The following is a 27,125-nucleotide window of genomic DNA, read 5'->3' on the forward strand; positions in this document are numbered from 1 at the left end:
GCTTCAAAACAATACCCGGTGGGCAGAGTCGCTCCGTTTCACATCGGCAGAAAACGTTGGGAATACGGTGTGCAAAGTGATAAATATAACTCACTTTTACGTGCAAAAAATAATAAATATAGCTCACTTTTTGGTGCACGGTGGGTTCTGGAAATTAGTCATTAAAGCAGCCCTATTAAGGCTTACGGCGGAAATATTTACAAGAAGCCAAATACGTATGGAGGGTGCACTATAAAAGACAGGTTCTATATGGTGATGTGATAAACACGATAAGGCAAGGGCCCAGTAATTGTTGTAAAAATTGTATATATAAGGATCCTCCAAAAGTTATATTTAAACAATTCAGTAATCAGAAGGAAAAAATTGTTTATAAAACAAGTAAAAGAGGCAATGTGTCTAAACAGGGATTTTTAGGATAAAAAAGGAAGGAAAAGGGGGAAGAAAGGGTAAGATGTCAACAGATCAATGTGCTGGATGAGTAACAAATGTATATTTACCAGGATATGCCATTTTTTCAGATACCTATGTGAATTCGCTATTCCCAAGGTTACTTTCAGTTAAGAAAATAGTGTAATTCACGGTCAGTGTTATTCCCCATTTGTACCGCCCTAAGACGGCAAATCCATTTTGCTTCCCTTTGTCGGAGTATCAGCTCACGGTCCCCACCACGGCTATCTTGTGGAATGTGGTCAATTCCATGAAACCAAAAGGTTAAGTCGTCTGGGTGTTTCTCGTGACAATGTGTGCTAACCGGGTACCGTACATCTTTACTGGCAATGGCCCTGCGGTGTTCTTGTATCCTGATTTTTAGCGGACGTACCGTACTCCCAACATATATGTTCCCACAAATGCAGCCCAACACGTAGACCACATGTGTGGTGTTGCAGTTTATGAATTCAGTGATTTTATATGTCTTGGAAGAATTAAAAGTAAATTCCTTAATTTTGTTACGGCCAAAGGGACATACATTGCATGAACCACAATTAAAGAAACCTATGGGTTTTGGAGGGAACCAAGTCGGCCTTGCATTAGTCACATAGCTTCTACAGAGAGTATCACGTAATGATCTTCCTTTACGATAAGTCACCCGTGGGTTTTCGCTGATTACATCCGAGAGGCTGGGGATACCTTTGAGAATTGACCAGTTCTTTTTGAGGATATTGTAAACCCTATTACTGTTATTATTGTATTGGGTGACAAATCTCAAAGGAGGATTCGATTCAGAGATGGTTTGTGATTCATTCCGTTTGGGGCGAAGTGTGTCTTCACGGTTCAAGTTTATTGCTCTTGTGGCTGCTTTGTGAACCACATTTCTGTTGTAACCCCTCTTCAAAAATCTTTGGCTGGCCATCTCTATATTGCTTTTAAAGGTGTCATCCTGGCTGCAATTTCTACGGATTCTAACCATTTCCCCATAAGGAATGTTATTAATCACTGATTGCGGGTGAGAGCTGTCTGCCCTCAGTACCGCATTACATGCTGTTTCTTTTCTGAAGAGAGTACTTTGTACGATGTTATCTTTAATGAAAAAGTGTATATCTAGGAAATCGATTTCTGTTTTCCCATGTTTCATAGTTAACTTGACGTTGCAATTGTTGTTGTTAAGATAGGCATGGTAGCACGTCAGCTGTTCACTTGTTCCGGACCAGAGGATTATAATGTCGTCTATGTACCTCCCCCAGAACACAATGTGTTCTGTCCAGGGGGAGGCACCTCTGCCCCATGCATGTTCCCGTTCATACCATCCCATGAAGAGACATGCGTATGACGGCGCAAATTTTGAACCCATGGCGGTCCCACGGGTTTGATGATACCAAGACCCGTCGTGCAGGAAATAGTTGTTGCTGAGAATGAACTGTATCATATCAAGTATCATCTCGTTATAGTCATGTAGCTCCGCTCTCTCTATGCGGACGCCAGGTGACATGCCACATCATCACACCTGAGACAAGGGGACTCTGTTTTGGTGCGCTAACGACAATCAAGACAATCAGACGAACCGCTGACAATAATAAATGTCAAGGGGCCAATGATAACAGCTGCATCAGGCCTCTATCGGATCACTGAAATAGCTCCCACTTCAAGGGACTAAAAACATCATATGAAGACGGAGGAGATAACAGCATCAAAGAACAATGCAACACATGCCAAAGAGGAAGTTATGGACAGTATGAGATAAGTGACACAAAGCAGCGAGAGACAAGAAGAGGCAACAAACAAAGGAACAGAAGGGTCAAAACCAAGGAGAGTGAGCAGAAACCCAAAAAGACTGATTGAGGAAATGTAATGGTGGGGATCAGAAACACCATCTCTCTTTCGCTGTTTTCCTTTCTTTCCACAAGGGGGGAGATGTCGTAACGTACGGAAGAGGGCACTAGGACCCTGTACCCTAAAGTGGGGAGGGGACAGGAACCAGACACCACTTCTGTTCAGGGAGTGGGGAGGGCATTCTAAGAAGACAAGGGCAAGGAAGTGGACGTTCATGTGGGCACCAAGAACAAGAAACCAATAAAGTACATAAGGCTGACCAACCTGTCTGCGCGTATTTTTGTATGGTGACACAACAGTTTGAGCTTCAAGATGGCTGTGTGAAAGCCCCCCCCCCCGACTTGCTGTGGCCCCCTGTCATGCCCCAAGTCAAAACCACAAGAACTGGGGAGGAGCCTAGCCAGCGACCAAGATGGCCGCTTAGGGAATCGGCTCCGCCGACCTTCCTTCCCCGCCGCTACATCCTGTTGTTCATCCTGGGCCTGAGTCCGACTCCTGGACACGGGAGCAGAAGCGACGCCCGTTGGTGCCGCTCCGAGTCATCTCCGTGGTCTGGCGGCGGAGTCACGCTGACTGGAAGATCGGGGCCTTGCCCGGCGTGAAATCCGGGGCCTTACGTGAAGGTGAAGCTGCCCGGAGTGAATCAACAGCGGGGGCCGCGGACCGTCCGGCACCGGTCCGGCCCGAATAACGTAAAACCCCCGGGGCAATTGGTGAGCCCTATATCATCCGCACAGAAGCGGAGCTGAGCAGCGGGGCACAGGCACTATGGGACACGCCTGCCCGGCTTGAGGATCTGCCAGCCGGGGCCGCGCATGACCATAGCCGCCTCGAGAGCCACAAAACGGGGGCCGCGGACTGGCTGACATCGGTCTGGCCCATAAATTGAGGCTATTTGAGAACCCATTGTCGGTGGGGGAAAGGTGAAGATGGGCAGGAGGGGCGTGGGCGCTGAACACCACGACGGCCGGCCCCAAAGATCCCAGCAGTGGTGGTGACGGGGAGCAGTGGAGGCTTTCCCACCTCGAAGAGGCTCGCGAGTGCTGGATGGCACGTAGGGGGCAACAAAGAGAAGAGAACAACCAGGACCGACCTAAGAGAGACCCCATTCTGCCGTCCTGCGCTGCTGGCTACCGGAGTTGGGTGCGAGGGATGGCTGCGGTGTACCCTCTAGCTGCGCTGCACCGGAGGGGAAGAGGGAGCAACAAAGAAGTGGCGCACAGTGAGTCGCTGTGGTGTGCTTTCCAGATTGACAAGGGGGCACTGAGGAGAACATTCGCAAGAGAAGCCACAACATAGGAGAGCTCCTGAGGGGCGCGCCAGGCATTGACTATGCGAGGTGAGCTGTGGAGCTGGTTGTTTGCGCTCTTGACCGAGTGGCCGGGCATGGCCTAGTGGAAGCCCGGGGGGATCGAGATCGTCTGCGGCCCATCGGTGAGCATCAGGAGTGGGCAGACGCTCTATGACTCTGACCTCAAGTGTGGGGATCGACCGTGTCTGGCCAAGTGGGTTAAGGAGGCAGGATGGTGATGAAAACTGACTTGGATAGGTCCCTGCCTCGGTCTTCTAAAGGGTCCAGGAACATCCAATCCAACAAGTTGGATTGCTACACTTTACCCAAGGGGTCCCCGGTGGAATTGAGAAAGACCCCATCAAGAGGGGGAGGAGGTCACACTTGCCCCCACTGGGCCAACATTGACTGATCTCATGGCGGCCATCAATGGAGTACAGAAGATGGAGGCCCTAGACAATAAACTCAATACTGTTACAATTGAGGTGGGGCTGATACGGGCGGACCTCGCAAAGGAGAACGAGAAGGTGAAGACACTGGAGCTCAAGACGGCTAGCCTGATCGATGACGTAAACCTGCTGCAACAAGAGGTGCGAGACCTCAAGGCCTCAAGAGTCCTAACAGATCGCAAGCTGGACGATTACGAGGGCAGGGTCAGGCGTAATAACATCCGTATTCTTGGGGGTGCCCGAGAAATCAGAAGGCCAAACACCGGATTTGTTTGTCGAAAATATAGTTCTTGTCAGGCAGATGCTAGCAGCATAACCAAGAAAGCCACTAACCTTTACAAGATCGGCCAGCAGGGACGATGACACGAGGAATGTTCCCTTCTTCCCCTTAGCACCACCCACACAGAGGGAAATAGAACACCGCTATGTCAGAGAGCACCCTGGGAAAAAGGGAGTGGAGAAAACAAAAAAAGGCTCTGTAGATATGGTTTTTCAGAAGAGCGACGATAGGTAACTAGCGTAGCCCCACGTGGTATGTCGCAATCCTTCTTGGACACTGTAGTGGGAAGAAAACAACAAAGAATCACTTGTGAATTACAAGCCTGGCACTTTACTAGAAGTGTGTCTTGCACCTCTCCCTCCCCAGAATATGTGTACTCGTTAGTTATCTTAATTGCAGAGACTATAAAGGAAGCATGCTCAGGCTGGTGCAGAAACTAAGGACAGCCTGGGTAATGTACAGCATCTGCCGGCTGCACTGAAGAAGAAATGTTGGCACTTCTTTGAGTGTCCGATAATGTCAAAAGAATGACCTTCCGTTGTTGAATTCACAGCGAGAGCGTTCCTTAATGTCTCAAAAATAAGGAAATGATTTTGGGGAGCCTGTAAGAAGTAGAAAACAAAGAACCCAGCAATACTTTGCCACTAAGTAAACTGAATACCTAAACACCTAAAGTACGATGTAGATGGTAGAACACAGTACAAAAGAACGTTCAGCACACATAAAAAAAAATAGTACGTACTCCAGCTCCTTATTCCATGTGGAATAAATGTAAACCGGATGCCTACTCCTTGAAAGTAGAAGCGCCCGACTCCAGCGGGGAAACACTGTCTGCTTGGCGCTTTGGAACCTCAGGGACTCGCGGGATGAAAAGTGCCCGACCTCCAGCGGGGAAACACCATCCGCTTGGCGTTTTGGAACCTCAGGGACTCGCGGGATGAAAAGCCCCTGACCTCCAGCGGGGAAACACCGTCCGCTTGGAGCTATGGAACCTCAGGGACTCAGGAAAACGAATCGGGCAGTTTGTCAAGCCCCGATTCGAAGAAAGGGCGGGGCTTTATAGCCATCCAATCGAGAGGTGGCCCCTGTCTAACAACACAGGAGGGTGTCTCAGGGCATTCTGGGTATTGTAGTTTCTCGCCGTCTTTTGCACTGTGCGCTTTCTGTGTGTCCCTCTGCGCAAGGTACCGTGCCTGCGGGGGACATACAGACCCAGTATTTCTCTCTGTGTCAGGGTCGCGACAGTTCTCAACCACCTCAAACCTAAAGGACTTAGTAATTATTTCACGGTCAAGCGTGCGCACAGAGTCCCGGGGGGCAGGTCCAGACCAGGGGCACCCCTCCCGCCCTATGATCGCAAGGGTCCTGAATTTTCGCGACAGAGATGCAATCCTACAGGCGGCTCGTGCTGGGCCCCCTCTGAGATATGAAAATGCAACTCTCTCCTTCTTCCCAGACTTTACTCAAATGGTACAAAAGCAGCATCAGGGCTTCTTGTCGGTGAAGAAGAAATTGAGAGACAAGGGATTAAAATACGCCATGATGTTTCCAGCCCGCCTCCGGGTGAAACTCAATGGGAAGGCCTGGTTCTTCGATAATTCTGAGGTGGCGGCGGATTGGTTGGACAGTACACACGCGACTGAGGCGGAGATCGAGGCGAGGCTGACGAACAATAAACTAGCGTAAAAGGCGACCGTTGGGCTTAAAAAGTAATATGCTGTGAACGGGGAGTGGGGTGGGTATGTAATGTTTCTCCTGACTTTCCGTATCAGAATAGATATTGTTGTAGACTGACCTGTACTGGGGTAGTGATGGCGGGACGGGGGAAGAGGGGGCTGGCGGGTTTGTCCGGGCCCTCCCTCTATTTTCTACCTTTAGTTAGCTGTAGATTAGTGTTGGGGCGACAGGCACACTGCTAGTTGGGGATGAGCATAAGCTACGTGCAGGGTGGGCGGAGGTGGGCGGAGGGGGGCTGAGAGTTAGGGTTTTTTTTGCAAGTGAGATTCTATTATTTGCAGAATTATTAGCAACTTGGTTTTATGTTTTTTATAGCATCAGGTGACCTTGACATGATTTACCATTATAATGTCTTCTGGTAGACAGGGTTTGGGGATATCCGCGCTCAGTTGGAATGTGAATGGACTAGGGGACAAGATAAAAAGGGGGATGGTGAGTCAATTGATCAGGAGACAATCCCCGGATGTGGTGTTGCTACAGGAGACGCATCTGGTGGGTAATCATTGTGTGGCACTACACAAGGGGGGCTACAAGTTAGTGGTCCACGCTGGATTCACTATAGGGTCCAGGGGAGCGGGTATCCTAGTGAGAAATTCCTTCCCACTGACTATCCAGGCCACATGGGCTGATAAACGAGACAGGTACATTGGCATCGTGGGGCTGTGGGAGGGGAGATCTGTTACTTTTTTATCGGTGTACCACCGGGTGTACAGACTGACACCTTCCGAGACCTGTGCACGATTATTTTTTAACTTTGCCTGTTGGGGTATTGATTGTGGGTGGGGATTTTAAAGCTGTGATGGATGGTGAAGTGGATAGGCACCCTGCCCGAAGTCCCAGAGGTGGTTGCCTGATTTCGTAGAAACAACTGGGCTTACGGATGGGTGGAGATTGAGGAACCCAGGCGGAGTGCATTACACACACGCCTCTGCTGCATACCACTCCTTATCAAGAATATATTACGTCCTGGTGCCAACGTCGCAGGCAGCATGATCCAATAGGTGCACTATATGGGCAGGGGAGTTTCCGATCACTCTCCAGTCTGGCTCAGGGTGGAGGTGGGGCAGAGAGATGCAGGCAGGATTGCCCCCATAAATGCATGGCATTTAAGAGACCCCGACACCAAGAAGGAGGTGATTAACCCTGGGCGTAGTGGGCGTAGCGGGTCTACGCGAAGCTTCATGAAGTGGGCATGAATCTACGCCCACCCACGTACTTCGCGTAGCCTCACTACCAGATGCCCCCCTCCCTCCCGCCCTCTTTTACACCCCTAATTTGGATTTTCAATAATTTAAAAAGTAAAGAAAAACACCTACCTTTTATGCGGAGTCCCGGGACTCCATCTTCTTCTTTGCGCCGACTTCTTCCAAACCAAATGCGCATGCACGGGCGCCCGCCCATGCGCATTTCTCGCAAGAAATGCGCATGCGCGGCTGCCCGCGCATGCGCATTTGGTTGGATGAAGTCGGCGCAAAGAAGAAGATGAAGCCCCGGGACGCCGCATAAAAGGTAAGTGTTTTTCTTTACCTTTTAACCTATTAAAAATGCAAATTAGGGGTGTAGAAGAGGGCGGGAGGGAGGCGGGCGGCGGGCAACTTCGCTCGGTCCACGGGTGTGCGTAGTGTTGCCTACTATGCCTACTTTGCTAATCGCGTAGTAGGCAACACTACGTACACTCCGTGGGCGGAGTGAAGTGCTCTGCCCAGGGTTAGAGGTGATACAAGTCACGGAACTGTACTTTCAAGAAAATGTGGGAACAGTTGAGTCGGCGCAGTCCCTTTGGGAGGCGTATAAGACAGTCATCAGAGGGGAAGTCTTATCATTAGTCTCAGGGAAGAGGAGGAAGGGGAGGAAGGGCCGTGCAGAGGTGGACAGGGTAGAGGCAGAATTGACAAATATGGAGAGGGAGGTGTCGGGGGATGCTACACCCGAGGGATTGCACCGTTTGAGACTCCTCAAAGATGAGTACAAGAGCCTGGCTAGGGACAGGGCTAAAGTGCAGTATGCCGACACCCAAAGCAGGGGCGGCTCTAGGCTCATGGCGGCCCCGGGCAGGGACCGTAGGTAGGGGGCCCCGGAAGAGGGGGTCGGGCGGGAACCCGGAGGAACGCGGGCGCGGAGGCCAGTGAAGATGGAGGGGACCGGGGTCAGGGTGTTTGGAAGTGGAACAGAGCCGGAGGCCGCCAAATCCCTACCACACAAATATGTATCCATCCTCAGAGGATTATTATATTAAGGATATATATTGGTGTGGTGGACCCTGGGGTTTGCGGCCCTGTGCAGGTGCACAGCTTGCACATGCCTAAGGCCGCCCCTGCCCAAAGCAGGGTTTATGAAGACGGCGACAAAGCAGGGAAACTGATTGCGTGGTGGGAGAAAGGGGAGTGGGCGTTGAGATTGGTGCCAGAGTTGACGATGGGGGATTCCGGTAGATTGACAGTTCCGCAAATGATTGTAGAAGAGTTCTCGGCTTATTATAGATCAGTATACACGTCTGCAGGCACAGAGGCAGGTAATGCAGCTATGGTACATGACATCCAAATGCCTGCGCTGTCGGAAGAGGACAGGAAATACCTGGACTCCCCCCTCACGAACGACGAAGTGGGGCAGGCTATTAGGGGGGGTCCACTCTGGGAAGGCCTCGGGCCCGAACGGAAATCCCATAGAGCTGTATAAACTTAATGCACAGAAGTTGGCACTGTTTCTTCGCGCCATGTTTGTTGAGAGCAAGAAGAAAGGTCAGCTCCCACACAATCAACGAGTAGCGAATATTATTGTTATTCACAAAGATGGTAAGCCCAAGACACTGTGCTCTTCTTACAGGCCAATCTCGCTACTAAATACCGAACCTAAGGTGCTAGCAAAACTGCTGGCGTACAGGCTAGCCAAGGTCATTACCACTTTGGTCCACCCAGACCAGTCTGGCTTTATGCCGCGCTGAAATACGGCCCTTAACCTACGGAGGCTGCATGGAATACAGGGAGGTGCATCAAATATACACAAACCGGCGGTCCTGTTGTCATTGGATGCGACCATGGCCTTCGATAGGGTCGAGTGGCCCTATTTATTAGCAGTCTTGGGGAAGATGGGTATTGGCCACGAGTTTATAGGCTGGGACCGTCTTTTGTATATGGCCAGGGTTGTGGTGAATAATCACAAATCCGCTGATTTCTCTCTGGAAAGAGGCACACGACAGGGATGTCCTCTGTCCCCACTATTATTTGCACTGGCACTCGAGCCGCTGGCGGCGTGGGTCCGTTGGGACCAATCGTTTAGAGGGCTGCGTTGGACGCCAGAGTGGGAAGATAAGATCTTGCTGTACGCAGACGACATTCTTCTATATCTCACTACTCCCAGGGAATCTCTGATTAGTTTTCAGTAATGTCCTGGCAAAATTCAGGAGATACTCTGGCTTCGCCATTAACTGGGCGAAGTCGGTGCTTTTCGTCCTCAGCGGAGACCCCCCGGTCGTTTCGAGTTCCTGCCCATTACAAGTTGAGCCAGTGGGATTTCGGTACCTGGGCATATTTGTGACCATGGACCCGAAGTTGAGGTATGATAACAATCTGGGGCCTCCACCTGCCAGACTCCGAAAGGATGTGGCAAGATGGAGGTCGTTGCCGCTCTCCCTTTTGGGTTGAGTGGTATTGTTTAAAATGATGGCCCTTCCCCGCTTCCTATAAGCGCTTCAAAATACAATAGAACCGGTACCCTCCTCATATTTTAAGGAAATAGAATCCCTCCAACGACAGCTCCTCTGGGAGGGCAGACCTCGTATCACTTTTTCCAAGCTTACTCTTCCCTGGTATGACGGAGGGATCGGCTTGCCGGACCTCCGGAAATACTATTGGGCCTCTCAATTAGCGGCGATAAACCAAGCTGTCTACGGGTCCCCATTAGACCCCGGATATGCGATGGATCGCGGTCAGATACCAGGGGGGCATTTTACAAGGGCTCTATATGCTAGGAACGTCCGGTTTCCCCTTGTCGGGCCATCGGCGCACACGGTACAAGTGTGGCATGCTGCTACTCGATACCTTAAGGGGGATGGGAGACTTACCCTGGCGACCCTATTGTGGAATTCGGATAAACCGGGTAGCCTGTGGAAAACGAAAGGCTTTGACAAATGGGAGCACATCTGGATCTCACAGATTAAGGACATCTGGGGGAAGGATGAGATCCTTATGTTCGACGCCCTGCTGGGAAAATACCATCTGCAGGAGAGCAAGCGTTACCGATATCTCAGGTCAGGCATGCCCTACTTGCAAATATTCCCAGAGGCGCTGCGCCTCCGGAGGCCTCCACCTTGGAGGACAGGATCTTGGACGGACATCTCCCAGTAAAGACTATTTCATTGATATATAGAAAACTTAATAATCATATGGGGATCCATTGGTGACTATTAGGTAGCAGTGGGGCGCTGATGGCCTGGTATTGGATGACGAGGATTGGAGGAAGGCTGTCTCTTCCCCGAAAGTAGTGGCCATCCAAATGAGGCTTAGGCTGGTGCAATTATAGATCCTCCACCGGTCCTACACCACGGGACCTCGGTTGGTGCGGATGGGTCTGACGGAGAGTGGGGAGTGTCGGAGGGGGTGCGGGTGAGACCGGAACATTCATGCACATTTTGTGGCATACAGGACTATTGGGTCAAAATACATGATAAGATCCAAGAGGTGATGGGGGTGGAGTTGGAGCTGGAGACCCGAAGATGTGTCTTTAATGTCTGGGAACCTACGGACCTGAACTCCTATTGGAAACAATGGGTGACCCTGGTGTGCATGATTGCTAAGCGTAACATTGCTCAGTTGTGGGGCGCCAGTCAGGTGCCCCAGATCGGGAAGTGGATGGAGGATTTAGACTGGTGCATGTACAGGGAGAGGTCAGTATACTTTGCCTGGGGATTCCCTAGGAAATGGGGGAATGTCTGGGCGCATGGAATGGCTACAGAGGGGATATTTGTACTCCTCTGGATATTAGAGAAGCAGCAATAGCGTTGGAGTCCCTGTGATCCCTGAATATTATCCTACATGTATCATTCTGTAACATGGAAATGTATATATGGCAAATGTGAAAGCAATGTATGTCACCTGATGCTTTTCTTTCGACTATGTTAATAAAAAGATTTTTTTTAAAACCAAAACACAAGAACCACGTCTGGAGCCGCGACTAAGGGCTTATCCATCAACTTCCTGTGGCACAAAGTGAACCTGCTGAACATTGATTCCTCCACAGTGAAGGCAGAGCCCCCCCCTTCAATCACCTTTTTCAATCCCCTCACCCAAGCGTACATGGGCAATTTCCTCAGCAAACTCTGAGCTGAGATTGGCTCTTTTAACACGGAATTGAAATCTTGCATTCAAGAAATCAAATGCAATGTCGGCTGTCTTGGCGAAAGAGGTAACGACATGGAACAAACGCTTGATTCCCGGTTGGAAGAGATAGAGGCCCTGTGGCACTGAATGGGGACCTTGGAAGATCAACAAATTGATCTACAACTGATGCATGAAGCCATCTAAAATCGCAGCTAAAGGAACAATATTGGCATCAGAGACATCCCGAAGGGGTTGGAGGGTCCGGACATCATGTCCTTCATCGCCGATCTACAGCATGCCATACGAGGCTATCCAGACAATTCCCCTCCCATGTTGAATATGGTGCATAGGGTGGCGGGAATTCCGGGGGGCACTGGCTCACCACCTGATATCCTTCCCGAGGGCATTTCTTTGTCGAAAAGAAGGAAATCCTGCAAGCCTCATGGAAAAAGGGCAATCTGGTGTATAAGGGACATACACTTTAGCTGTTTCAGGATCTTGCACTCTCCGGCATCCCAGGGACTTCTGCCCAGTAACTAACACACTTTGGATACTCAATATGTGCTAACAATGGAGCCATCCATTTGCCATCATCTTTGAATGGGTGGGCAGGCCTAGAATACTTATATTGCTGAAAGAAGGCCTATGCCAGCCAGCATCCGGGGGATGGGAGTCGTCACATGGCCGACCAGTGAGTAACGCCCAACACCACAGACCGCCTTTTCTTAGCGGGGTATGTGGACACAGTCGACATCAGTAATGCTTTATGATGCATAGTGGACCCTGACCATTTTGGACCTTGGGGGTCAATGGGCCTTGGACCTACACTTGCTGTCAGCCTGTCCCCCAAATCCATATTTTTGTGGAGTAAATTCCCTAGGTCAATTGTTGCTTCCTTAAGCTGGCCTCCTTCACCTCTGGATCAGCTGCTTTTGGCCCAGTTGGTCTGATGTTAGTGTTTTACCTATTGAGCACTTTTCTTCTCTAGGTTACATGCTACCCTGGGAGTACCCATCCTTTCTCGCCTAGTCCTTTCCAGCTGGAACTGGGATGCTCCTCACTGCTCCACCTTCTCTGTTCACCCACTTGCAACACTCTAGGGAGTCAGACCCTGGTTCATACACTATATGCAGAGATAACCCAACCTTACCCTTTGACCCCCCTTCTTATCTCAGGCTCCATAATTGCACAGGGCATTCGTCGATAACACCCAACCCCCTCCATGACCACAGTCACAGAGGTTAAATTCATCTAATGTGCAAGGGTTGAATTTGCCTAATAGTAGCGATATATCCTTCAGCAGGATGTGAATGTGATTTTCTTGCAGGTTACGCTCCTCCTTCAGCAACACACTCTGCAAATGGTGCATCATAACTACCCCATCCGTCACCAGGCCTCTGCAACTTCCGAAACAGCTGGAGTTGTGATGCAAGGCCTTGTTCTGTTCTAACACCCTGCGGGTGGTCTAGGATAGAGAGGGCTGCTTCTTGAAGCTTACTATACAACATGAACCCCGCACCCTTGCATTCCTGAATGCATAAGTTTCTAATCAGGCACAAGATGCATTCCTTACGAGCTTGCTTAGGGAACACCTGTCCCGGGAGGGTGACAACATAATCTTGATTGGAGACTTTTATCTGGTCTTGGACCCTGGGATGCTGGAGCTATGTCAGTGTCTTCTTAGTGCAAATTTGCAGCTCCGGTGGAAACTTGGAGATACCAGCACCCCGACAGTCGCGATTTCTCATTTTTCTCCCATGTCTATATGTCATATTCACGAATCAACTACTTCTTCCTCACTCAACTACTTCTTCCTCACCCACCCTCTCGTACGAGAACTCGACTCCTCCCTCATCGCTGACATTTTGATCTCCGACCACAGACACTAAGAACAACCTTGAACTAGTTTAGGCAACGTGCCCCATACTTCTCCGCGCTTGTACTTTCCCTCTAAACTCTTGCACGACCCTGTAGACATTGAGGCCATCTACACTGCGATAACAAACTACTTTGAGACTAACACTCACCCGGATAACACTCCACATACACTCTGGGATGGGTTTAAAGCTACCCTTAGGGGTGTGCTTACTTGTATCTCCATCGCCCGGGTACTAGAGGCCAGCTTTGGCCACAGAAATTGAGGACCTGGAATGCCTAATTTCCCCTCGTCATCGTCCGTCGAAATGCCCCTTCACCCAGTGCCACCGCCCCGGTGCTCTTATTTGCATAGGACTCGGCTGACCACAAGTCTTCAATAAAGAGATGCTTTGTAAAAAGAAATAAACTGAAAATGCAGTCTGATCCTGTTAAATCCAGAAACTTTCGTAATTTCTGTATTGCAATGGCACAAATAGAAAAAAAAATCATAGTTTCGGGCAAACTTACAGCAAACTTAGAACAAGCATAAACCTGCATTATGCAAAGCATAAGCTTTATTAATTGAAAAATAAAATGCACAATAACGCTTATAGCCTTTTAGTAAAAGAATGCCTATATTCTTTTTTATGTCTTTATAAGAGTTAAAAAATAACACAAATTAGTCCCAAATTTGAACAGGTTTGAACGCATATAAAACTCTTCACCCTTATTTTGTGCTTCTCGGACTTATCGTATCCCTCCCAACAAGCAAGATTTCTCCTATTGACTTCAAACAGATCACCCACCTGAGAACCTCCACACTCCAATGCAAATGGCGACTGGAAAGTCTGAGTTATGTGATTGTGTGATTGCCAGTTGCAAATGACATGCTGAAGCAAAGTCTAAATGTATGTAACAAGTGTTCGGATCCCAATTTCACAAACCTTTCATAACCTGAGGGAAAATCAGTAAATAATAGCCCTAATATTGTCAAACAAGACCAGAAGTGCAGCAGTAGGATTGTAATTCACATTCTTGTGTCCTGAAAATGTCCTGCTTGCATTTTGTAAGGACTAAAGCCACCAACAACCGGTGCAGCAGTTTGTTTAGTCTCTGTCCCTGAAAGTTCTCATATCTTTTAATATGTTGCCACAGTGCCAGGGCAACTGGCATGCCCTCGCATGTGGCAACGTTTTCAGTTTTTTCGGGTGCTTATTTGCAAATAGGTAACTGGTCTGCCTACACATATTACAAATACAAGAGTCTTAGAGCAGATTGGGACCGTCATGTGTTTCTTTGTTGTCATATTGTTTTTAGATGCTTGCGAACAATATGCATTATTTCTGCAATATCGATTATGATCATTGGAAAATGGGTGCACTATAAACTCTTCACATGCACCTATCTTTAGGGTTATCCATAGCTGATCACAAACATTTAATCTGAAAGGAATGACAGTTGCAAGTTGCTCTTCTTCCTCGGCTGTTGTTTGTTTTTTAGGCCTGTTGGAAGGAATGCTCAAGGATTTTTGTTGTAGCAGCCATCTGGAAGGTGCACTGAGTGATCTGCACAGAAGCCCTCTTTGAATCTGGAGAACTGGCAGTGGTACTTACCAAGATGCTTGAACTTAGACACATAAGTAGGAGTCCACCTCTAGCATGTTGCTCACAGATGTGTGGACTCTGCAGCTGTCTGTGTTTCCAGAATATGAAGCAGTGTGCTGCCCACTGCCTCTCAGGTAAGAATGCGCCACAGGGCCCCTCCTGAAGTTTTAGTGGCCTGTCATGCTGCTGACATGGATGTTTCCATCTAGCTCAGTGCCTTGGAACCCTATGTGTTCCTCTCCATAACCTGAAGAGCCACCCAGACCTCTTCAACTACACGCTCAGATGAGCACAGTGGTGACTTTGCCTGGTAAGCATGTTCTCTGTTTGCACCACCTTTTAATAATTAGTTTTATACATTGAATAGCAGCCCGTCCCGACGTTGTCCGGGTATGAATTGCTGCCGGCCAGTAGTATATTGTTTTGTAGGATTTCGTTTTGATAGCATTTCTTATCTGTGACAGGCCTGTGAAACGCTCCGATTCACAGTGCACTGCTGATGCACATAAGAGTGCGCGTTCAGTAGTGTGTGAACTCGAGTTTCCCCACTTTATTTTTCCTTGCAATATTATATAGCGCCAACTCGACAACATGGCATGAGCACAATTTACATTACAGAAGAACACATTCATTTGTGGTAGGCACGGGGAGATAAAGCGATTTGCCTGGAATCACAGGATGTTGAGCTGATGCCGAGATTCGAACGTAGCTCCCCAGCTCTAAAGTTCGCAATTCTAGAACTTGTGGCGGGAGGTGTGTCTAAAAGTGTATGTCGGTGCTGGCCATCAATGAGAGAGACCTGTGCATTTTTCAAATGGGTGGTGAAAAAATATGAGTATGATGCTGGAGATGTGGGCCGCCGTGCCAACAATGTACTTACCGGGGGAGGGTAAACACCCATGATTCCGCAACTTTCTTTCCGTATACCATCACTCCGCATACTTTCATCACGAAAGTACCATGACTCCGCAATGCCATTATAATGCATAGCATTACATTTTATATGCTTTAACCACGCATACATTTCCAAATGCATGAATGGTAAAAGTATTTTTTTTTACGTTTGGATAAGGTAAGTATGGGTATAGGGGTATATGTTTTGGGGTACTGAGGTATATGTTTTGGGGTGTTTGGGTATTTTAAGGGTTCAGATATAGTTTTGGGTTATGGGGTACAGGGGTAGTTTTAGGGTTTGGGGATAGGTATGGGTTTTGGGGTACAGGGGTATTTTTAGGGTTCAGGGCTAGGTTTGGGTTTTGGGGTATAGGGGTATTTTTAGGGTTTAGGGGTAGGTTTGGGTTTTGGGGTACAGGGGTATTTTAAGGGTTCAGGGCTAGGTTTGGGTTTTGGGGTACCAGGGGATTTTTAGGGTTCAGGGCTAGGTTTGAGTTTTGGGGTACATGGGTATTTTAGGGTTCAGGGGTAGGTTTGACTTTTGGGGCACAGAGTTATTTTTAGGGTTCAGGTCTAGGTTTGGGTTTTGGGGTACAGGGGTATTTTTAGGGTTCAGGGGTAGGTTTGGGTGTTGGGGTACAGGGGTTTTTAAGGGTTCAGGGCTAGGTTTGGGTTTTGGGGTACAGGGGTATTTTTGGGTTCAGGGGTAGGTTTGGGTTTTGGGGTACAGTGGTATTTTTAGGGTTCAGAGCTAGGTTTGGGTTTTGGGGTACAGGGGTACGTTTAGGGTTCAGGGGTAGGTTTGGGTTTTGAGGTACAGGGGTATTTATAGGGTTTAGGGATAGGTTTGGGTTTTGGGGTACAGGGTATGTTTATAGGGTTACAATGGTTTAGTTTTTAAGGGTGTTGGGGTATTTTAAGGAGTAAGGGTGGGTTATGATTATGGGGTGCAGGGGTATTTATGTATTAAATCTTTTATTGAGCACAGGCAAACAATATGCACCTCCGAGATATTATAGGGGCCGGCACCACTCCGGGGAAGCCAAAGTCAAAGACCCCACTGATACCCATGACATGGCCAGCGGGGCACATTGTTCGTTAACACAGCAAGCCGCCTACAACCCAACCGGGCCGGCCGCGTCATAAGAGGTGCTACAGCGGTGCAAGCTATGTAGTACTAGTGCAACCTGAGAGAAAACAAAGAACTGTAAACAATCCCCCTACCCTTCCCACCCTTACCCTCCCCTCTCCTTGTCCAATTCCGGGAATAATCAATTGGCTACTGTCTTCCATTAACGGTCAGGTGGTGCTGCGCTCGTCGGGCCTGTACGCTTGTGGGAGCGTGTCTTGGGTTCTCTGAGAGGTGTTTCCGCAAGGCGCAGCAGACGCAGGTAGCGTGGGCAGCTCACCTCACGAAATTCCCCCGTAAGTAGGGCGAGGAATGGTCGCCAGAGCTCCGCAAATTCCGCTCCCCTCCCTGCCGCTGCCAGTGACAATTTCTCCATTCCCAGGATCGCCCAGAGCCGGTGGAGCCACCCCAGTTGTTGCGGAGCCTGGATTGCTCTCCAATGGGCCACAATGTTTTGGACCGCTGCCCCCAGCGCAAGTGCGATCAGCCGCCCCCTCCAGGACTTCAGAGGATACATGAGGGCGTTCGGGAGGCCTTGAATAATGTATGCTGGGAAGCGCGGCAGCTGTGTATCTAGATGTGCGTCTATGAGGTCCAGGATAGGGTTCCAATAGGGGCGAAGCGCCTCGCAGCTCCATAGCAAGTGTTCCAGTGTCCCTAGTTCCCCGCACCCCCTCCAGCATCTATCGCTTGCTCGGGCATCCCAGTGGTGTAATCTCTCAGGGGTGTGGTACCAGTATGTGGCTACTTTAGTTAGTGTCTCGGTGAGCCCGGTGTGGTGTGCTGAATGTCTGGCCCTGTGGTACACCCCCTCCCATTCTTTCCTTGTAAGCTGCCGCCCCAGATCCCTTTCCCACCTGGCCTGTCCCGCGTTGTATGTGTGTGCCTGAGTGAGGAGCAGTTGTTGATAGAGGTCCGAAATCAATTTTTTATCCGAGGTGCGTGTCAGCAACCACCTTTCATAAGGCGTGAGGTGTCGTTGGGCCCCAGGCTGGATCGAGGGGTGGAGCACCCAATGCCGCACCTGCAGGTACTGTAGGCGTTCCGATTCGGCCACACCGTAGTCCGCCTTGACCTGCTGGAACGGGAGGATCCCCTTGAGGTCGAACATGTGGCCCGCCGCCCTACAGGGCGTCGTCCGCCATGTCGTAAACGCTCCGACGTCCAAGCCTGGCGTGAAGTCAGGATTTTCGAAAATGGGGGTCATAGGCGAGGGAAAGGTGGTCAGTCCCCTGGCCACGGCCACTCTATCCCACACTCTCAGGGCGTTGCTTGTGATTTCAGAGGCGTACAGGTTAGGGGGCCGGTGTCGGCGTGGCAGGAAAGGCACGCCTTGAAGGGTACGACCTGCTACCGCCTGGTCTTGGAAGAGCCAGTGCTTGCCGGACTCCAGTTGAAACCACTCCACGAAGGTGCGCAGTTGCGCCGCCTGGAAGTACAGGGTGAGGTCGGGCACACCGACCCCCCCGTTCGCTGGGGGCAGAGTGGCGAGGGTATGCTTAAACCTCGGTCGACGGCCGTTCCAAATGAATCGCGACAGCTCCGATTGGGTCTGCTGAAGCCAGCCAGCCGGGGGATTCAAGGGGAGCGTCTGGAACAGATATAAGATCTGCGGTAGCAGTGTCATTTTGACTGCGGCAATTCTGCCTAGCCACAACAATGTAAGCGGCTTCCATCGCCGGAGCTGCTCCCGGAGTTTGATTGTGAGCGCCTCATAGTTGACTCGCGCAGTGCCCCGGACAGTAGGGGCCAGGCGGACGCCCAGGTAAGGGACGGCTGCGTCCGACCACTGTATTTTGAATTCGGACTTAATCTCGGCCACCACGTCCGGGCGCAGGGAGATGTTCAGGGCTTCGGATTTCGCTTCATTGATTTTAAAACCCGAGGCCAGGGCGAAGGTGTGAAGCTCCACAAAGAGAGCACGTAGGGATTGCATCGGATCAGTGAGGGACAGCAAAACGTCGTCAGCGTATAGGCTGATTTTGTGCGTGTCGGCACCAAATTTAATGCCGGATATGAGCGCATGTTGCCGCACCCTCTGAGCCATCGGTTCCATGTACAGTGCGAATAGGAGCGGCGATAGAGGGCAGCCCTGGCGCGTGCCTCTGCCAATATCGAATCTCGGGGAGGTATGTCCGTTCACCCTTACAGTGGCGTTGGGCCGGCGGTAGCAATTGAAGATGCGATGGCTGAGTTTCTCCCCAAACCCGAAGTGGCGAAGAACCTGGTCGAGGTAGGGCCAATGCACTCTGTCGAATGCTTTCTCCGCATCGATGGTGAGGAGCATGCAGCCCGGTTTAGTGCGCGACCCGGCTTCAATGAGGTGCAACATTCGCCTGGTGTTGTCGCTGGTCTGCCGTTGGGGGATAAAGCCCGACTGGTCAGGGTCTATCAGCTGCTGCATGTATGGTGCAATGCGGCCTGCTAGTATGCCAGTGTAGAGCTTCAAGTCTACATTCAGCAGCGAGATGGGCCTGTATGAGCCGCACGCCACCGGGTCACGGCCCGGTTTGGGAATTACAGAGATAGACGCCTCCAGCAGGTCCGGGTGAATGGCACCAGGCATGTCAAAGGTGTTAAACAGGTCGCGCAAGAGGGGGGCAAGCTGCTGACAAAAGGTCTTGTAGAAGGCCGCAGTATAGCCGTCGGGTCCCGGGGATTTCCCCACTTTGAGGCGGGCAATAGCAGAGATGACTTCCTCCAGGCCTATGGGCCGCTCCAGAAAGTCTGCCTGGGCTTGGGTGAGGGCGGGGAGCTCCGCACCCTGCAAATAGGTCGGTCCGGCAGCAGGGTCCAGGTGGTCCGGGTCGTATAGCGCCGCATAGAAGTTGCCGAAGGCCGCTGCTATCGCTGCGTCCTCCGTAATCTGGCCGCCACTAGCTGACAGGAGAGAGCGCACCTGCTGTCGTTGGGTTTGCACCCGTAGTCTGCTCGCCAGAAGCTTCCCGCAGCGGTCGCCTCCGGTGTAATAGACGTGCTTTAGGCGCATAGCGGCGTATTCCGCCACGTCCTGATCCAAAGCTGCCAACATTTTCCGCTCGGTGCATAATTGGCGCCATGCCCGTGCCGCCCCTGTGCGTTGGTGCATTTGTTCCAGTTCCGCCACCCGTTGGGTAAGCTCGGCACGCTTTAGAGCCCTTTCTCTGTTGTTGGCGGTGGCTATGGAGATAAGTTCCCCGCGTAGGACCGCTTTGAGGGCTGCCCACTGAGTGGCCTTCGTGGTGTCGTTATTGGCGTTGTGTTCCAAAAAGTGGTCAATCGCGGTTTTGAGCCGCGTTTGGGTGTCGGGCAGCTGCAAGAGGCCATCCCGCAGCCTCCAGTGTCGTTGTGGAGCTGGCATGGCCCCTACACGAAATGTCGCTACCACTGGGGAGTGATCCGATAGCGCGGCTGGCATTATCTCCACCTCCTTGACCTGCAGCGCCAGTTGAGAGGAGCACAGAAAATAATCTAGCCTCGCATACGTCTTGTGCGCCGCCGAGTAATACGTATAGGCTGTTGTCTGGGGGTGGGTGTGTCGCCATAAATCTATGAGGCCCAAGTCTGCTATGTGTGCGTGTCCTGCAGCCGTGAGTGCCCCTACTTGCCCGGATCTCTGGCCTGAGCGGTCTGCCGTGTTATGAAATACAATGTTGAGGTCTCCACCTAGTAATAAGTGTGTGTGTGTGGTGGACGTTGCGGCCTCTAGCGCCGTATGTAAGAATCTTTCCTGCCCCTCATTCGGGCCATAGACTGAACCCACAAGCAAAGTATGGCCTGCAATCTGGAAGCTATAAAGTAGAAGCCGCCCTTTAATTTCAGCTTCTTTCTGGAGGACCCTCCCCTCGAATGATTTAGCTACTAGAATTGCTACCCCGGCTGCTTTCTTCAGGGATGAGGAGAAGAACTGCCAGGGAAAGGCGCGCGATTTGAGTCTGTGCTGGTCGCTGCGGACAAGGTGTGTTTCTTGGAGGAGGCAGATGTCCGCCCTGAAACGCTCGAGGAAGGACAGTATCGCCTTGCGCTTGTTCGGACTGTTGAGACCCCGCACATTAAGCGAGAGCACTGTTAGGTGTCGTGTCATGTCTGAGGTAATAGGGAAGATGCCAATCCCCACCCGGAGGCGGTGGTTGCGGGCTGATGGACCGTGGAAGACACTGCGCTGTGAGTCCTACCGACTCCGTCCGTGGTGGTAGAATCCCCTGGACAAGGAGAGCCCCCCGACCCTCCCCCTCTTCCCCCAACTCCCCCCCAATCCCAACCCCAACTGCCCCCCCATCCCCACCCCAACTGGAGCAACTCCCCCCTCCCGGATCCCCCTCTCCCCTGTTGCAACCCCCTCCTGCCCAATACCCCCTTCCTGCCTCACCCCCCAACCCTCCTCCCCAACTGTGAAAGAAACTTGGTCCAACATAGTCCCAGGTCCAGTCAAGAGGCCACTGGACCCGTGGTAAAGTAAGTCCGTAGAATGGGAGCAGTGGCGACAATGCGAGCGGGTCGGCCCACCCCTAGCCCTCCACTGTAGGCGAAGAGTCAGTGTCTCCATCGGGGAAGGCCAAAAAGCACTCTGCTCTCGCCCCCGCCGCCGGTCTAGACTAGCCCGGCCCAACCATGTTCTGTGGAACTAGTGTGTCGTTCCCCCAGCGGTCAGCCATTGTTCGCCTGCACCAGGCCCTGTGCCACGGTCTCCACCGCAGCCCGCTGTCCCTCCTCTATCTCAGTAGCTGCGGGGCGTCTCGGCCTGCGTCGGCGCCGTTGTTGTTGCCAGCGTCCCGGGGCTGCCTCGTTGGAGGCCCCCTCTCCTGGTGATCCGTCGTCGACCACCGGCTCGTCTAGGCCCAGTAAGCGGCAGGCGTCCCTGAGGGAACGCGGCTGATGAAGTACATTGCCAAGCCGAAACACCAGACGGAAGGGGTGACCCCAGCTGTAGGAGATGGTGGGTTTTCTCAGTTCCGCCGTCACTGGTCGAAAGATGCGCCGCTTCTCCAGGGTAATCGTGGCTAGGTCCTGGTACAAAGTCGGGGAGTGGTCACCATAGGTGATCCGCGCCAACTGGCGCGCCTTGCTCAGGATCTCCTCCTTTGTCCTGAAGTCCTGCACACACACCAGGATGTCTGCTGGGTGGGCTGCGTCGGCTCTAGGCGGACCCGTCCGGTGGGCCCTGTCCAGTCGCAAGGGGGTGTCCGCCGGCCGGCCCAGAACGTGGTTGAAGAGACCCTGCGTAAATTGAAAAAGGTCCTCCGTGTCTGGTGACAGTTTCACACCCCTGATCCTGATGTTATGCCGCCGGGAGCGGTTCTCCAGGTCCTCGGCGTGTGTCTGGAGATCCACCTGTTGGTCATGTATGCGGGCTAGTTCCTGCCGTAGGGCCTCTATTTCGGTGTCTCGTGCGTCGCTTTTCGTCTCCAGGTCTGCCACTCTCTACCCTATGGCATCGGTGTCGCGGCGGACCTCCTTGATCTCGTCCTGGAGCTCCTTCTTTAAGGCGTGGATGTCCTCCCTCAGACCGGTGAACAGGGACTCCAGGAAAGACCGTGTGACCGGGCCCTCGGGGTCCGACCCTCCGGAGGGCAATGTGGCCACCGTTTTCTTCTCTGTGTCTCCCCGGGGGCTGGACACCGCAGGGCCATTCCGCTTCCCCATGGCAGTGGGGGTGAAAAGATCCTTTATGGTGCGGTCCTTCTTGGGCCTCCCGCTAGACATGCCCCCCCCAGGGCCCCCAGCCGCGTCCGTCGATCGCCTCCTCTGCTAGCCGCGGACAGGCCTCTAGGTCTCGCGGGTGTGCCGTCCCTCGGGCTCGGGCCGACCAGTGTTTCCTGTGTGGCGCGTGGGTGCCGCGCTCGGGCGGGTTCCATGTCCAATGCGATAAATTGCCCCTAGGGGACCCAGGCGACCACCAGCGAGGCCGTCGGAGCGGGAGGTCCCACAGGGCCGGGACCACGGGGCTGCGTCTCTTTATATCTCCAAGCTGGCCGCCTCCCCGTAGACCGATGCGTCGTCGCTGCTCCCCGTCGGGTCCTCTACCCTGAAGCCGCAGCAGCGCTCGGCGGGGGCCGTGTGATGGGGGCAGGGTCGCCGGAGCCAGCGGCGAGGGAGGGGGCGCAAGGCTAGGCCCAGGCAGGGTGGGCTGCTGTCCAAGATGGCGCCCGTGGCTCTCAGGGCTGCACTGTCCAGGGGGTGAGGGAGTGCGGCAGGCCTGCAGAGGCCACGTCCAGACGTCGCAAGGGGCCTCGCTCACCCCTGTGCGGGCCGAGTTTGCTGGGTTCGTAGCTGTCGGCGTTGGTTGCACCGGAGGCAGCGCCGCTGATGCGGACAGAGCAGAAGGCCTCCCTAGGCCCACACCATGTGCGAGGGCCCCCGCGGATCACCTAGCTGTCCCTCAGGCCGATAGGCCGCTGCAGCCCCCACCGGGCCCGGGGGCAGTGCTGCCAGCGGGGGCCGGTGGCAAAGGAGGGCCACGAGGCCAGGCCCAATCCAGGCGTGTTGCGACCTCCAGCCGCTCCCGTCGACAGCCTCACCACGCCACCGGTGTTCCTGCTCGTGGGGGGGTCCGGTCGGATTCCTCCGCCCCCGATGATCCCACGCTGAAAGGTAGGTCCGCTGGGCCCAGGGGGGGGGGTGCGCCCGTTCACACCCGCTCCTCACCTCCGCTCTCAGGGCTCCTCCGCATGCCCCTCTGGTTGGCACCGCTACTGTCCGCAGCCGTTAGGGCGCTCCGTCAGGCGGCAAGGTGGTGCAGCAAGCCCGCAGAAGCCCCCGACCAGGGACCACGGGGGCCTCGCGCTTAGCAGCGCGGGCCGGGCTTGCTGTTGCTGCAACCGCCGAGTTCAAGAGCACTCGAGTCGGCGTTCGGGCTCCGCCCACTGCGGCCTCGATTCCCTGCACCGCTCTCCTCAGGCCGCCGGAGCCGCCAAAACTCCGGGCCGGGTCAGCCGGGGCTCCACGCCGGGAACCGGCAGCGCTACTGTCCTGCACACCCCCGCGGCAACGCTGACCTCAGGCCCGCCAGGGAAGTGCTCGGGCCGGGACAATTGCTGTAAGAATGCTGAAAAATAGCGGCCGGCGGCGGGAGCTCGACAAAGCACGTCCGCACACTCCGCCATCTTGGCCACGCCCCCGTGCAGGGGTATTTAAAGGGAGTAGGGTGGGATTAGCACACGATATGAGACATGGCATGAAGGTCGGAACGTACCACACGCCTCCAGCGTTTGTCACACCCCCCAGCACACGCCCACAGCACAACGCAGACACGCCCACAAAGGACTACTTTGCTGGCACGGTTCTTTTACCTTTTAAATGTATATGGTGGGCGTCTGCATAGCCTATGTCCTTCTGCTGCAACTGCCCTTTCCAACGCTAGATTGGGTGTTGTGATTGGTGCTGTGGTTCCTGAGATTACCCGCCTCAAAGGTTTGGGCTCTCTCTTTATTATATTAGCATGGATCATGCAGCTCAATTGGTCCCACAGCCCGTTGGCTTGCTAGCCAACTGGATTGAAACAGGCTTGTGTAGCCATAGCTCTTCGACCGCCATGGCCATCTGACCGAGGCTCACAGGACCCCAGCGTCTGGAGACGTCCCCCTCCCGCTTCCCCCTTGAGGTTTTATTAAACTATTGTACACATTTATTGCAACTGCGATAATTGTGGTGTGCTGCCCTAGAGTCAGACTAAACCACCTCCCTCGAGCAAGGCTTTGATGTCCGGTCCATTTCTACCTAAAGCGTTAAGGAGACTTAGCAACGTCTCACGCTTTTCAGTGCTGCTTTGGGCATCTGAAGCTGCAGCCCCAGGAGAAAACGCCTGTAACAAATGCTCTTCTTCCTGCTATGTTCCTAAATGACTGGCTTGTAATGATTTTAGGAATTATCTTTAGTGGTTGTTGTTGAAGATTTATTGTGAACAATAAAACAACCCAGAGTGGGCTTTAGATCAGACTCTTGCTCATGATTGGATGTCTTTTATTGTCTTTATCACTTCCCTGCTCCTGATTCAATGACGTTCCTCTATTCTTGTGTTTGCCCCACTAGAGTAGTATTTCGGTCTCACCGAGTTTTGAATGGATTTCAAAGATCCGTCCAGTGCTGACATCAGTTCTCCATAGGAGTACAGACGAGGGACTCTTTTCTTTAATTCTCTTATCCCTTTGCTCTCTTCTACTCCTTCTTTTTGTTAATAATCAACCCCCAGCACCTGCTTGCCCTCACAGCCCCCTCAGATTCTAAACAACACCTGTCACTTTATTGCAAAGCAGCTGTATTTAAATGCTTTTTTACCCATTGCACAATGACCGTCTGTGTATGTGCACCCATGTGCATTAGCAACTTTGAATACTTTTTCATGTTTTAAGAAAATCCTTTCAAAGATGGCTGCAGCGGAGGCATGATTCTGCAACGCCCATCTTTCAATGGAATTTCTTAAAACATAAGAAAATTAATTTAAAGTGCATGCAAGTGCACACACATCCAATATGGCCCTCTTTCAATGTTTTTTCATATAATTTAAAGAAAATCCATTGAAAGATCCCTCATGGATCAATGTGCATCCTCTACTCCCATCTTTGAATAGAAGATCTGAAACATCAATCCTGTAGGTGCAGAAGAATAAACATTACCAACCTTATAAATGCACAGGCTATTTGAATATCCCCCATATTTCAGGTTTCAATAAACAAGAAGCATGTTATATCTTTAATCAAAATCCCTGCAGCAGGGATTATTTCTAGGGCTGGGGACGATAACCCAGTCGCTATCGGCAGGAGGATAAGGAGGACTATAGAGTCGGTTTCAGGAAATAACATTCATCTATTAAGACAGCCAAAGCATCATTTTTTATAAAAAAAAGTGTCCTCATCCAATAATGGACCATAGGAGATTCTGAATACTGTGAAGGGGTTCTCATCCCCTGTGGTCTGCAGTAATGGAATCACCTATTCTCAGGAGCTGTATAGATATTCAGAGTTCTTTAAGGATAAAATCTCTAAAATTCAGTGAGTTTGATTAATACCACCATGATAGTCAATTTTGAAGAACCCTAGACTTAAGTATGAGCAATGCCCCCTTCACTGCTTCAATTCCATCTTGTGGATAGAATTTGAATCTATTATTTTGGAAATAAAGTTAGAGTTGCCAGTCGACCCTTGCCCTCCTTTCCTGTTGTACTTAGCGATTGAGGTGGTGAATCCTATATTAATAGGTTACTGAATTATTTTATGTTAACTGCCACGGTGCCTTCCAGCTGCAAATAGGCTGAACGTAATCCACTTCTGGAAAGCCTTTAGCAGACTCCAATGTTCTTTTTAATTTAGACCCGTCTCCCTTCTTCCTGTGATCTCCAAGTACCTTGAGAAACTAATAAATAGGCAGTTATCGTATTATTTGGAGACCAATAAACTGCTTCATGCCAGTCAATCTGGTTTTCTCCCAAGATATAGCGCAGAGGCAGCATAACTTGAAGTAACTGAATGCATCAAGAAGACCCTCGATAGGAGTGGAAAGGTGGCACTGATCTTACTCAGTCTCTCTGCCACGCTTGACACCCTGTCAAATAAGCTCCTCAAGCAATGTCTTAAATCTTTTGGTGTCAGCGGTCTAGCATTAGACTGGATGGAATCATTTCTGGAAAATCATGGTCAATCTGTTTGGTAAGCCCCATTTTCTTCTGGGTCAAAGCCCCATTTTCTTCTGGGAGCCTTAGGGCTCCTCCCTTAGACCAACCCTTTATAATGATTACAAGCAGCCCGTCCCGACGTTGTCCGGGTATGAATTGCTGCCGGCCAGTAGTATATTGTTTTGTAGGATTTCGTTTTGATAGCTTTTCTTATCTGTGACAGGCCTGTGAAACGCTCCGATTCACAGTGCACTGCTGATGCACTTAGAAGTGTGCGTTCAGTAGTGTATGAACTCGAGTTTCCCTAAGTTTTTTTTTTTTTAAACTTTATTGTGCAAAACAACGTTATTACAGATATGGGCCTACAACCACAGGGGCCGGCCGCTAGTGCATGTATAGCAGTTACGTAGCGTCAAAAAGCAGCGACTGATCCCTAGAGGTCCAGCAGAATTACAGGATACATGTTCGGCAACTCAGGAGGTATACAGGATACAAAATATTTTACAATTTTAGAAAGGAACAAAGAGAAGAACTCAAGGCGAGAAACATTGTAGAAGATGTCGAGCTCAGGCGGGGGAGACCTACCATACCAGATAGAGAATCAGGAGGACAACAGAGATGACCGGTGGGGGGAGGCAGTGGGGAAGCCAGGACAATCAGCAAAAGAATACAATATTCAAGGAACCTCAAAGGTCAGAGGGACAGGGAAATGTCC

This window comes from Lissotriton vulgaris, chromosome 6 (assembly GCF_964263255.1).
Source record: "Lissotriton vulgaris chromosome 6, aLisVul1.2, whole genome shotgun sequence".
Classification (NCBI taxonomy): Eukaryota; Metazoa; Chordata; class Amphibia; order Caudata; family Salamandridae; genus Lissotriton; species Lissotriton vulgaris.